Here is a 13,711-nt window from a genome sequence, read left to right on the forward strand (position 1 = left end):
GGTATTTCTTATGATGTATTCTGAACATAAATAAGCAGGGTGACAATGTATAGCCTTGATATCAGTTCAGTTCAGTCACTCAGTCTTGTCTGACTCTTTGCAACCCCATGAATTGCAGCAGGCCTCTCTGTCCGTCACCAACTCCCAGAGTTCATTCAAACTCACGTCCATCGAGTCGGTGATGCCATCCAGCCAACTCATCCTCTGTCGTCCCCTTCTCCTCCTGCCCCCAATGCTTCCCAGGATCAGAGTCTTTTCCAATGAGTTAACTCTTCGCATGAGGTGGCCAAAGTACTGGAGTTTCAGCTTTAGCATCAGTCCTTCCAATGAACTCCCAGGACTGATCTCCTTTAGGATGGACTGGTTGGATCTCCTTGCAGTCCAAGGGACTCTCAAGAGTCTTCTCCAACACCACAGTTCAAAAGCATCAATTCTTTGGTGCTCAGCATCAATTCTTTGGTGCTCAGCATCAATTCTTTGGCACTCAGCTTTCTTCACAGTCCAATTGTCACATCCATACATGACCACTGGAAAAACCATAGCCTTGACTAGATGGACCTTTGTTGGCAAAGTAATGCCTCTGCTTTTCAACATGCTATATACGTTGGTCATAACTTTCCTTCCTTGATATATTTCTTTCCCAATTTTTGGAACCTGAAGTTCATTGTTTCATGTCCAGTTCTAGCTATTGCTTCTTGTCCTGTACATAGGTTTTTTAGGAGACCTGTAAGGTGATCAGGTAGTTCCATCTCTCTGAGAATTTTCCGCAATCTGCTGTGATCCACAGAAAGGCTTTTGTATAGCCAATGAAGCAGAAGTAGATATATTTTTTTTTCTTTTTTAATTCCCTTGATTTTTCCATGATCCAGCAGATGCTGACAATTTATCTCTGGTTCCTCTAACTTTTCTAAGTCCAGCTTGTCCATCTGGAGTTCTCGGTTCTATTAAAGCTCAACATGGTTTTTATCTATTTATTTATTTCTGCTGTGCTGGGTCTTTGTTGCATATAGCATGTGAGCTCTTCATTAAGCACAGGCTTCTCTTAATGCAAACTATGGCCTCTAGCATGTACAGGCTTCAGTAGCTGTGTCATGTGGGATCTTTGTTGTGGTTGAATGGGCTCCTTATTGTGGTGTGTGAGCTTCTCTTGTTGTGGAGAACAGGCTCTAGGGTTTGCGGTCTTTAGTAGCTGTGGCAAGCAGTTTTAGTTGCCTTGCGCCATGTGGGCTCCTAGCTTCCTGGCCAGGAATCAAACATGTATCCCTGCACTGGAAGCCGAATTCTTAACCACTGGACCACCAGTCCCATAGTTTTATATACTAATCGATTTTTATTTTTTTAATTCTATTTGATTTTTTTCAAAATTGCCTCACTTTTGATACCTACTCTTTTCTTAATATGTTACATGTTATTTTTCATGTCTTTAAATATAACATATATACTTTAACAATATTTTATTTTGTATATTTTTTAAAACTCAGAGGTAGGTAAGAGTTTTCCCGAATATCCCCTCCTTCTGTTCATGTATGGTGCTGCTGCTGCTAAGTCGCTTCAGTCGTGTCCAACTCTGTGTGACCCCATAGACGGCAGCCCACCAGGCTCCCCTGTCCCTGGGATTCTCCAGGCAAGAATACTGGAGTTGGTTGCCATTTCCTTCTCCAATGCATCAAAGTGAAAAGTCAAAGTGAAGTCACTCAGTCGTGTCTGACTCTTAGTGACCCCATGGACTGCAGCCTACCAGGCTCCTCCGTCCATAGAATCTTCCAGGCAAGAGTACTGGAGTGTGGTACCATTGCCTTCTCCCTGTTCATGTATAACCTCCCCTATTATTATTATCCCAAAACACAAGGTATGTTTATTACAATTGATGAACTATAATTTTTTTACATTAGAGTTCACTTTTTTTTTTTTGAAAAGGAACTAAAAAGCCTCTTTTTTTTTTTAATTTTATTTTTAAACCTGAAACACTGTATTAGTTTTGCCAAACATCAGTTCACTGTGTATGTGAACAAATTTATAATGACATATATTTACCATTATAATATCATGAAGAGTAGTTTCACTGCCCTAAGGATCCTTTGGGCTCTGTCCATTTATTCCTCTCTTCTCGCATAAATGCTGACAATCCATGACAACCCTCCATGTCTTTGCCTGGCTTGATATTTCATTTCTTCTCAGCACAGAGTAATATTCCACTGTCTGGATGTATCAATACTTTAAAAAATCCATTATATGTGTTTATCTGCTGGCTTTCCTTCAAGGTGACTTGTTTCCAAGATTGTTTGAGTTTTTTGGTATGACCCTTCTGTATTTATCTGTAGCAATTCTATCAGGTCTGTATTTACAACATATCTAGTTGTGCCATGAGCTTTGGTTACTATCAATCTGAGAATATTTAAAATTTCTTCTGCCTTTGTATTTTTCTTTCAGTGTGAGGATTGCCATTTGATTAAAAAAAAACACCTTTTTTTCACATTTTTTCTGTGCTGTGTCATTTTGTTTTTATGTTTGTTTCTGTTTTATTTTGTTTTCCACCCACCTCCAAACAAAGAAGACACTGGAAAATCTCTCACCATCTCCTAGTGCACTGTGGAAAATTATCTGGTTCCCCCACTTCATGCTATAATAGCTGATCCTTTCTCCACTTTCACAGTTTATCCAAGGTATTTCTTGTCTTTTAAGGACTCTTTAATAACATACTTCTTGGCCACCGGAAGACAGCATAGACAACTATGCAAATTGATGTCCTCCCTAATTTGTGTTTCCTCTTTTATTAAAGATATAATTTTGTATAATAGGCTCCAGTTTCATCCACCTCATTAGAACTGATTCAAATGTATTCTTTTTAATGGCTGAGTAATACTCCATTGTGTATATGTACCATGGCTTTCTTATCCATTCATCTGCTGATGGACATCTAGGTTGCTTCCATGTCCTGGCTATTATAAACAGTGCTGCGATGAACATTGGGGTACATGTGTCTCTTTCCCTTCTGGTTTCCTCAGTGTGTATGCCCAGCAGTGGGATTGCTGGGTCATATGGCAGTTCTATTTCCAGTTTTTTAAGGAGTCTCCACACTGTTCTCCATAGTGGCTGTACTAGTTTGCATTCCCACCAACAGTGTAAGAGGGTTCCCTTTTCTCCACACCCTCTTCAGCATTTATTGCTTGTAGACTTTTGGATCGCAGCTGTTCTGACTGGCATTAAATGGTACCTCACTGTGGTTTTGATTTGCATTTCTCTGATAATGAGTGATGTTGAGCATCTTTTCATGTGTTTGTTAGCCATCTGTATGTCTTCTTTGGAGAAATGTCTATTTAGTTCTTTGGCCCATTTTTTGATTAAGTCGTTTATTTTTCTGGAATTGAGCTGCAGGCGTTGCTTGGATATTTTTGAGATTAGTTGTTTGTCAGTTGCTTAATTTGCTATTATTTTCTCCCATTCTGAAGGCTGTCTTTTCACCTTGCTTATAGTTTCTTTTGTTGTGCAGAAGCTTTTAATTTTAATTAGATCCCATTTGTTTATTTTTGCTTTTTTCCCCAATATTCTGGGAGGTGGGTCATAGAGGATCCTGCTGTGATGTATGTCAGAGAGTGTTTTGCCTATGTTCTCCTCTAAGAGTTTTATAGTTTCTGGTCTTATGTTTAGATCTTTAATCCACCCAGTCCAGGTTCGATGCAGGATACAGGAAGCTTGGGGCTGGTGCACTGAGATGACCCAGAGGGATGGTATGGGGAGGGTGGTGGGAGGGGGGTTCAGGATGGGGAACACATGTACACCCGTGGCAGATGCATGTTGATGTATGACAAAACCAATACAATATTGTAAAGTAAAATAAATTAATTAATTAAATTAAATAAATTAAAAAAATAAAGATATAATTTTAAAAAACAGGAAAAAATCCATATTTTACAGAAGAGTGGCAAAATAGTGCAGAATTTTCCTAAATCACACACCAAATTGCCCTGGTATTAACATCTTTAACTGCAGTACAATTATCTGAACCATGAAACTAACCATGAAACTAGTAGGATAATCCTGTTATCTACTCCAGATACTACCTGAATTACACAATTTTTTTTCAGTAATGTTCTTTTTTTCTCTAAGATCACATCTGGATACCAGATTCCTTTGATTCTTGCATTCTATTAGTTACAATCTGAAAACATCTATATTTATTTAATTATTTGAGGAAGATGGAATTTTTCAGGCCAGAATACTGGAGTGGGTAGCTATTCCCTTCTCCAGGGAATCTTCCCAATCCAAGGATCGAACCCAGGTCTCCCACATTACGGGCAGATTCTTTACCAGCTGAGCCACTGGGGAAGCCCAAGAATACAAGACTGAGTACTCCATTCTCCAGCAGATCTTCCTGACCCAGGAATGAAACCAGGATCTCCTCATTGCAGGCAGATTTTTTACCAGTTGAGCTACCAGGGAATCCTTCAACTCTTTGCAACCCTGTGGACGGTAGCCTGCCAGGTTCCTCTGTTCATGGGATTTTCCAGGCAAGAACACTGAAGTGGGTTGCCATTTCCTCCTCCAGGGAATCTTCCTGATCCAGGGATAAAACCCTCATCTCCTGCATTGGCAGGCAGATTCTTTACCACTGCAGCACCTGAGAAGCCCACAAACACTTCCACCTGTAACCAAAAGGAACTCCTGCAGGTATACTATTTGTGCTGTTTTTTTTTTTTTTTCTTTAATGTTTCCTTTTTTTCCCCTCTCTTTCCTCCCCTTTATTCCTCTCTCCTCCATCATTATCTTCTTCTCTCCTTCCCTCCTTCCTTGCTTTTTTATTTCTCCCTTCCTTCTTCTCTGGTACTGCTTTCATTATGGTGCCACTAGCTGTTTCATGTTCATCTTGGATTTTTTTTTTGTCGCAGCACAGTGATCAACAACTTCTACAAGCTGTGTAGGTTTCTTTTTAAAAACATTACTTTTTAGTAACCAAGAAAGGACATTAAGCATATGTTTTTCTATGAGAAGTTATTATTTACAATTCCTTTTGTTCAAGCTAGGAAATATATGCATATATCCTAACCATATATATACAGTCATCTTTATTTCTGTACTTGTGTTGATACCCTAATTCATATTTATATCTATTTCTATATATCATCTATCTACCAATTGTTTATCTAAAACATGTGCTCATACTGACACCTTATATTTACCCAACACCACAGGATTAATTTTAATTTTCCCTTTGCCTTAACTGTAATTTACCTAATTTTGTAAAAATAAATTCTTATTATCTATAATATATTTACTTATTTTTTCAACACTGGTATACAAACATTGTGGTTTTAAAAAATGCAAGGAACAAAATAGGATAGGAAGTAGTAAGACTGTCATACATAAAAAATTTTAATGACAGGCCCCCCCCCAAAAGACTACTAGAAAGTTGCAAGATATACAGTTAATATACAGAAATCTGTTGTGTTTTTATATACTAACAACAAGCTATCAGAAAGAGAAATTAAGGAAATAATCCCATTTAAAATCACATCACAAAGAACAAAATACCTACCAATAAACTTAACCAAGGAGGTAAAAAATCTGTACTTGGAAAATTATAAGACAGTGATGCAAGAAATTGAAGACAACACAAATAGACAGAAAGATATAATGTATTTATAGGGAAGAATCAAGACTGTTAAAGTGACTATATTACCAAAGGCAATCTTCAGATTCAATGCAAGTAATCAAAATACCTTGGTCATTTTTCACAGAACTGCTGCTGCTAAGTCGCTTCAGTCGTGTCCGACTCTGTGCAACCCCATAGACGGCAGCCCACCAGACTTCCCCGTCCCTGGGATTCTCCTGGCAAGAACACTGGAGTGGGTTGCCATTTCCTTCCCCAGTTTCACAGAACTAGGAAAAATAATTCTTAAATATGGTTTTTCCAGTAGTCTTGTATGGATGTGACAATTGGACTATAAAGAAAGCTGAGCACCAAAGAATTGATGCTTTTGAACTGTGGTGTTGGAGAAGACGCTTAAGAGTCCCTTGGACTGCAAGGAGATCCAACCAGTCCATCCTAAAGGAGATTGGTCCTGGGTGTTCATTGGAAAAACTGATATTGCAACTGAAACTCCAATACTTTGGCCACTTGATGAGATGAACTGACTCATTTGAAAAGACCCTGATGTTAGGAACGATTGAAGGCAGGAGGAGAAGGAGATGACATAGGATGAGATGGTTGGATGGCATCACCGACCCAATGGATATGAATTTGAGTAAACTCCAAGAGTTGGCAATGGACAGGGAGGCCTGTCATGCTGCAGCCTATGGGGTCACAAAGAGTTGGACATGACTGAGCGATTGAACTGAACTGAGAGAAACAAAACATGCCAAGTGGCAAAAAACTGTCTTGAGAAAAAGAACAAAGTTGGAGGTATTACACTCCCTGATTCCAAGTTACACTACAATGCTACAGAATTAAAAATGTATGGTACTGATATAAAAGAAAAAAAATTCACATAGATCGATGGAAAAGAACAGACCTCAGAAATAAATCCAAAGCTTTAACTTTACGGGCAATTAATCTATGACAAATGAAGCAAGAATACACAGTGGGAAGAAAACAGCCTCTTTAGTAAATGGAATTTGGAAAATTGGACAGTACATGCAAAAGAATCAAACTGGATTACTTTCTTACACCACGAATAACAATGAATTCCAAACAGAAAGACTTAAACATAAGACGTGAAGCCATAAACCTCCTAGAAGAAAGCAAATGCAGTAGGCTCTTTGACATTGGTCTTAGCAATATGTTTGCCTTCTCAGTGAAATAAAATCAAAAATAAACAAATGGGAAAATTTCAAGATGGAAAGCTTTTGCAAAGTGAAGGAAAATATAAAAGAATTTAAAAAAAAATAACAGAAAAACATTCTACTGAATAAGAAGATATTTGCAAGCAATATATCCAATAAGATATTAATATCCAAATAAACAAAGAACTCATACAACTGAACATCAAAAAAAAAAAAAAAGCTATTAAAAAATGGGCAGAGGATATGGATTTTTTTCCAAAGAAGACATACAGGTAACCGACAGGAACATGGAAATATGTTTGCTAGACATTACTAATCATGAGGAAAACACATATTAAAACCACAATGCAATGCTACCTCAAACCTGTCAGAGAGGCTATTAAAAAACAAAAACAAATAACAAGTGTTGGCAAGAATGTGGAGAAAAGAGAACATTCATAAGCTATTGGTGGGACTGTAAATTGGTTTAGCTGATATGGAGATTCCTCAATTAAAAATATAACTACCATATGATCCAACAATTCCTTTGTTGGAGATTTTTCTGAAAAAAAAAAAGGAGTAAATAGAAAAGATATATACACCCCTATGTTCATTGCAGTATTATTTACAAAAGCAAAGCTATGGAAACAACTTAAGTGCCAAAAGTGGGATCTGGCTATTCACTGCTCAAAAGCCAATAAAAACACCAGATTGAAGAAAAAAAAATTTGCTTTATTTTGGATGCTGGCAACTGATGAGGGGAGGGCAGACAACTATCCAAAGGCTGACTCCTCTCACTGACAGTCAGGGGGCAAGACCTTTCTAGACACGTAGAGGGGGCTGTATGCAGAAATAGCAAAATCAGTTCTGATAGTAATCTTGAAATTGGTCCTTGATGGTCTGAACAGTGTCATCTTGATTGTTTTAGCTACAATTAATCTTCAGTTCCAGGGTCAGCATGTTTTCCATTTCCCTGAGGCCAATTTTTGGAACTGTGGCAGCTTACATCATGGCTACAGTCTGGTCATCATGAAATTAAATTCTTCACCTGGGAGGATCATTGGATATGGCTCAGAATATTATCCACAGCACTTGAGAAGGAAATAAATGTCCTTCACTTTGCTTATTGACTAAACTATTATTATTTGGTCTCCTAATTGTTCTGCCTTTTTTCCTACATGTCCTGATTTCTTTGATTAAAATTGTTTTGACTAAAGTTTTTCCACAGCAAAGGCAAGCACAGGACATGAGGGAAGGGGGCAAGGATGATGCTCTGTTTCAATAAATAGATGAAAGAATATATTTGATAAAATCTTGCCATTTGAATGATGGACCTTGAGTGCATTATGCTAAGTTAAAATTTCACACAGAGAAAGAGATACACTATATGATTCCATTTGCGTGTATAGTATAAACAACAAAATAAAGATAAGTAAAAAGAAAAGATGTCATAGATACAGAAAACAAACTTGTGACTGCAGAGGGGAGAAGAGTGGGGACATAAAAGAAGTAAATGAGATATATTAGGAGTTAAATAAATGAATGAATGAATACATAAAATAATACTATTTGGAAAATTCTGCCTAATAGTTTTCAGGAAAATTTTCATGAGCATGACTAATGGCTCTAATCTCTAGATATAAAATTCTATGTATCAAAATCAGCAACCATTCAGTTTAGTACAGTTCAGTCACTCAGTCCTGTCCAACTCTTTGTGAACCCATGGGCTGCAGCACACCAGGCTTTCCTGCCCATCATCAGCTTCCTAAGCTTGCTCAAACTCATGTCCATCAAGTCAGTGATGTCATCCAACCATCTCAACCCTGTGCCCCTTCTCCTCCTGCCTTCAATCTTTCCCAGAATAAGAATCTTTTCCAGTGAGTCAATTATTTGCATCAAGTGGCCAAAGCACTGAAGCTTCAGTTTCAGCATCAGTCCTACCAATGAATATTCAGAATTGATTTCCTTTGGGATTGACTGGTTTGATCTCTTTGCAGCCCAAGGGACTTTCAAGAGTCTTCTCCAACACCACAGTTCAAAAGGAGCAATTATCCAGTGCTCAGCTTTCTTTATAGTCCAACTCTCACATCCATATATGATTACAGGAAAACCATAGCTTGGACTATGATCAAAATCAAAGAAAATTAATGAAAGTGATCACATGGACCACAGCCTTGTCTAATTCAATGAAACCATGAGCCATGCCCTGTAGGGCCACCCAAGATGGATGGATCATGGTGGAGAGTTCTGACAAAACATGGTTTTCAGGAAGAGGCAATGACAAACCACTTCAGTATTCTTGCCTCGAGAATCCCATGAACAGTATGAAAAGGCAGAAAGATATGACACCAAATGATGAACTCCCCCAGGTCAGTAGGTGCCCAATATGCTACCAGAGAAGAGTGGAGAAATAACTCCAAAAAGAATGAAGAGATGAAGCCAATGTGAAAAAAAAAAAAAAAGTTGTGGATGTGACTGGTGATGGAAGTAAAGTCTGATTCTGTAAAGAACAGTTTTGCATAGCAACGTGGAATGTTAGGTTGACGAATCAAGGTAAATTAGAAGTGGTGAAATGGGAGATGGAAAGAGTGAACATTGACATTTTAGGAATCAGTGAAATAAAATGGACTGGAATGGGCAAATATAATTCAGATGACCATTATATCTACTACTGTAGGCAACAATCCCTTAAAAGAGATGGAGTAGACCTCATAGTCAGCAAAATAGTCAGAAATGCAGTACTTGGGTGCAATCCCAAAAATGACAGAATGATATCTATTCATTTCCTAGGCAAACCATTCAATATCATAGTAGTCCAAGTCTATGCCCTAATCAGTAATGCTGAAGAAGCTGAAGATGAATGGTTATATGAAGACCTATAAGATCTTCTAGAACTAACACACACACACACACAAATAGATGTCCATTTCATCATAGGGGACTAGAATGCAAAAGTAGGAAGTCAAGAGATATCTGGAGTAACAGGCAAATTTGGCTTTGGAAAACAATATGAAGCAGGGCAAAGACTAACAGAGCTTTGCTAAGAGAATGCACTGATCATAGCAAACACTCTCTTCCAACAACACAAGAAAAGACTTCACATGTGGACATCACCAGATGGTCTATAACAAAGCAGATTGAGTATATTTTCTGCAGCCAAAGATGGACAAGCTCTATACAGTCAGCAAAAACAAGACAAGGAGCTGACTGTGGCTCAGATCATGAACTCCTTATTGCAAAATTCAGATTTAAGTTGAAGGAAGTACAAAAATTACTAGACCATTCATATAGGACCTAAATGAAATGCCCTATGATTATACAATGGAAGTGACAAATAAATTCAAGGGATTAGATCTGAGAGACAGAGTGCCTGAAAAACTATGGTCAGAGGTTCATAACATTGTACAGGGGGCAGTGATCAAGATGATCCCCAAGAAAAAGAAATGCAAAAAGGCAAAATGATTTTCCAAGGACGATTTATAAATAGATGAGAAAGAAGAGAAGCTAAAAGCAAAAGAGAAAAGGAAAGATATAGCTATCTAAATGCATAGATCCAAAGAATAGCAAGGAGAGATTATAAAATCCTTTCTAAGTGATCAATACAAAGATAGAAAAACAACAGAATGGCAAAGACTAGAGATCTCTTCAAGAAAATTAGGGATACCAAGGGAACATTTCATGCAAAGATGAGCACAATAAAGGACAGAAATAGTATGGACCTAACAGAAGCAAAGATATTAAGAAGAGGTGGCAAGAATAAACAGAAGAACTATACAGAAAAGATCTTTATGACCCAACTATCCACAATGGTGTGATTCCTTACCTAGAGCCAGATATCCCGGAATGCAAAGTCATGTGGGCCTCAGGAAGCATCACTACGAACAAAGCTAGTGGAGTTGATGTAATTCCAGCTGAGCTATTTCAAATCCGAAAAGATGACGCTGTTAAAATACCTCGCTCAATATGCCAGCAAATTTGGGAAACTCAGCAGTGGCCAGAGGACTGGAAAAGGTCAGTTTTCATTACAATTCCAAAGAAAGGCAGTGGCAAATAATGTTCAAACTACCACATAATCACACTCATCTCACACGCTAGCAAAGGAATACTCAAAATTCTCCAACCCAGGCTTCAGTGGTATGTGAACCATGAACTTCCAGTTGTTAGAGCTGGATTTAGAAAAGGCAGAGGAACCAGAGATCAAATTCCCAACATCCACTGGATCATCGAAAATGCAAGAGAGTTCCAGAAAAACATCTACTTCTGCTTTATTGACTACACCAAAGCCTTTGACTGTGTGGATCACAACAAACTGTGGAAAATTCTTCAAGAGATGGGAATACCAGACCACCTGACCTGCCTCCTGAGAAATCTGTATGCAGGTCAAGAAGCAACAGTTAACACTAGACATGGAACAAAAGGCTGGTTCCAAATCGAGAAAGGAGTACGTCAAGGCTGTGTATTGTCACCCTACTTATTTAACTTATATGCAGAGTGCATCATGAGAAAGGCCAGGCTGGATGAAGCACTAGCTGGAATCAAGACTGCTGTGAGAAATATCAATAACCTCAGATGCAGATGACACCACCCTTATGGCAGAAAGCAAAGAAGAACTAAAAAGCCTCTTGATGTCTTGATGGAAGTGAAAGAGGAGAGTGAAAATGTTGTCTTAAAACTCAACATTTAGAAAACTAAGATCATAGCATTCGGTCCCATCGCTTCATGGCAAGTAGAAAGGGAAACAATGGAAACAGTGAGAGACTCATTTTGGGGGGCTCCAAAATCACTGCAGATTGTGATTGCAGCCATGAAATTAAAAGATGCTAGCTATGACCAACCTAGACAGCACATTAAAAAGCTGGACATTACTTTACCAACAAAGGTCCATCTAGTCAAAGCTATGGTTTTTCCAGTAGTCAAATGTGAATGTGAGAGTTGAACTATAAAGAAAGCTGAGCCCTGAAGAATTGATGCTTTGGAACTGCAGTGTTGGAGAAGACTCTTGAGAGTCCCTTGGACTGCAAGGAGATCCAACCAGACCATCTTAAAGGAGATCAGTTTTGGGTGTTCATTGCAAGGACTGATGTTGAAGCTGAAACTCCAATACTTTGGCCACCTGATGCGAAGAGCTGACTCATTTGAAAAGACCCTGATGCTGGGAAAGATTGTGGGCAGTAAGAAAAAGGGACGGCAGAGGGTGCGATGGTTGGATGGCATCACTGACTCAATGGATATGAGTTTGGGTAAACTCCGGGAGTTGGTGATGGACAGGGAGGCCTGGCGTGCTGCAGTCCATGGGGTCGCAAAGAGTCAGACACAGCTGAGTGACTGAACTAAACTGAATTCTTTTCAGGAAATAAAAATCTACAGTCAAAGTACTTCTTATGGTAAAGAATAAAGTAGATTTTGACAATGAATTAAGTTTAACTGTTGATGTGAATAGATTTCTCAGCATAGACAAAGATCAATTTCTTCCTTTTGATCAAGAGGAAATTTGAATCAAGCAATTTGTGTTAAAAAATGTTCAAACATCTCTCTCCTTGCTTTTGATGCCCTTTTCTGTTTTATTTAGAACTGCTTACACTAGGATTTTGTTACTACTAATGAGTGTTCTGCTCATATTGATCTTTTTTAGACAGTATTTTATTTCACCTGTTAAAGGCCTTATTCAGGTCTTTATGCTCCCAGGGTTGCTACAATGCAAGTTTGAAAGACTGGGCATCTTTTATGAGTCATTATCTCTTTTTCCTTTTCTTTGCTCAATATAATGCAATCATATTTATTAGTGAATTACATGTATACATTCTTATTAGGATACTAATTATGGCAATTTTTAGCACTTATTAGAGATGAAAAACAAGTGCTTCAGTTTAAAAATATAGACATTTATTTAATCATTGAAAGTGAAAGTGCAAGTGAAGTCGCTCAGTTGTGTCCAACTCTTTGCGATCCCATGGACTGTAGTCTACCAGGCTTCTCTATCCATGGGATTTTTCCAGGCAAGAGTACTGGAGTGGGTTGCCATTTCCTTCTCCAGGGGATCTTCCTGACCCAGGGATTGAACCCAGGTCCCCTGCATTGCAGGCAGACGCTTTAACCTCTGAGCCACCAGGGAAGCACCTGTAATTTAATCATTACAAAGAATTAAATCAGTAGTACAAATGTACATGAACAATCTTTGAAGCTCTGTGATTTAAAAGTTTTATTTTTAGGTATTTTTTTAATACTGTATTTTAGGTATTTTTTAATTTTTATTTATTTTTATATTTTATTTATTTTTAATAGGTTATTTTTCATATTGTAAAAGGTGATTTAATGTTTGAATGAGGATATTTTCTTCAATTCAAAGAAGAAAACTCATTTTTGGAACCTACTCAATAGTTAATATATGATACAATGAATATCCACAAATTAAATATCTTACAGGAAAGAAAAAAAAATTCCAAGTAGGTCAGGAATTGTTCATGAAGTTCTCAACATGCCATCATATTTGGAAAACTCAGCAGTGACCACAAGAATGGAAAAGGTAGGTTTCCATTCCTATCCCAAAGAAAGGTAAAGCCAAAGTATGTTCAAACTATTGTACAACTGCACTCATTCCACACAATAGCAAATTAATGCTCAAAAGTCTCTAAGTTAGGCTTCAACAGTCCATGAATTGATAGCTTCCAGATGTTCAAGCTGGAATTAAAAAAGGCAGAGGAACCAGAGATCAAATTTTGCCAATATCCACGGGAACATAGAAAAAGCAAAAAAATTCCAGAAAAGTGTCTATTTCTGCTTCATTGACCAGGCCAAAAGCCTTTGACTGTGTGGATCGTAACAAACTCTGGAAAATTCTTAAAGAGATGGGAATACCAGACCACTTTGCCTGCCTTCTGAGAAATCTGTAGGCAAGTTAAGAAACAACAGTTAGAACTGAACATGGACCGAAAAACTGGTTCCAAATTGGGAA

This window comes from Bubalus bubalis, chromosome 17 (genome assembly GCF_019923935.1).
Source record: "Bubalus bubalis isolate 160015118507 breed Murrah chromosome 17, NDDB_SH_1, whole genome shotgun sequence".
Lineage (NCBI taxonomy): Eukaryota > Metazoa > Chordata > Mammalia > Artiodactyla > Bovidae > Bubalus > Bubalus bubalis.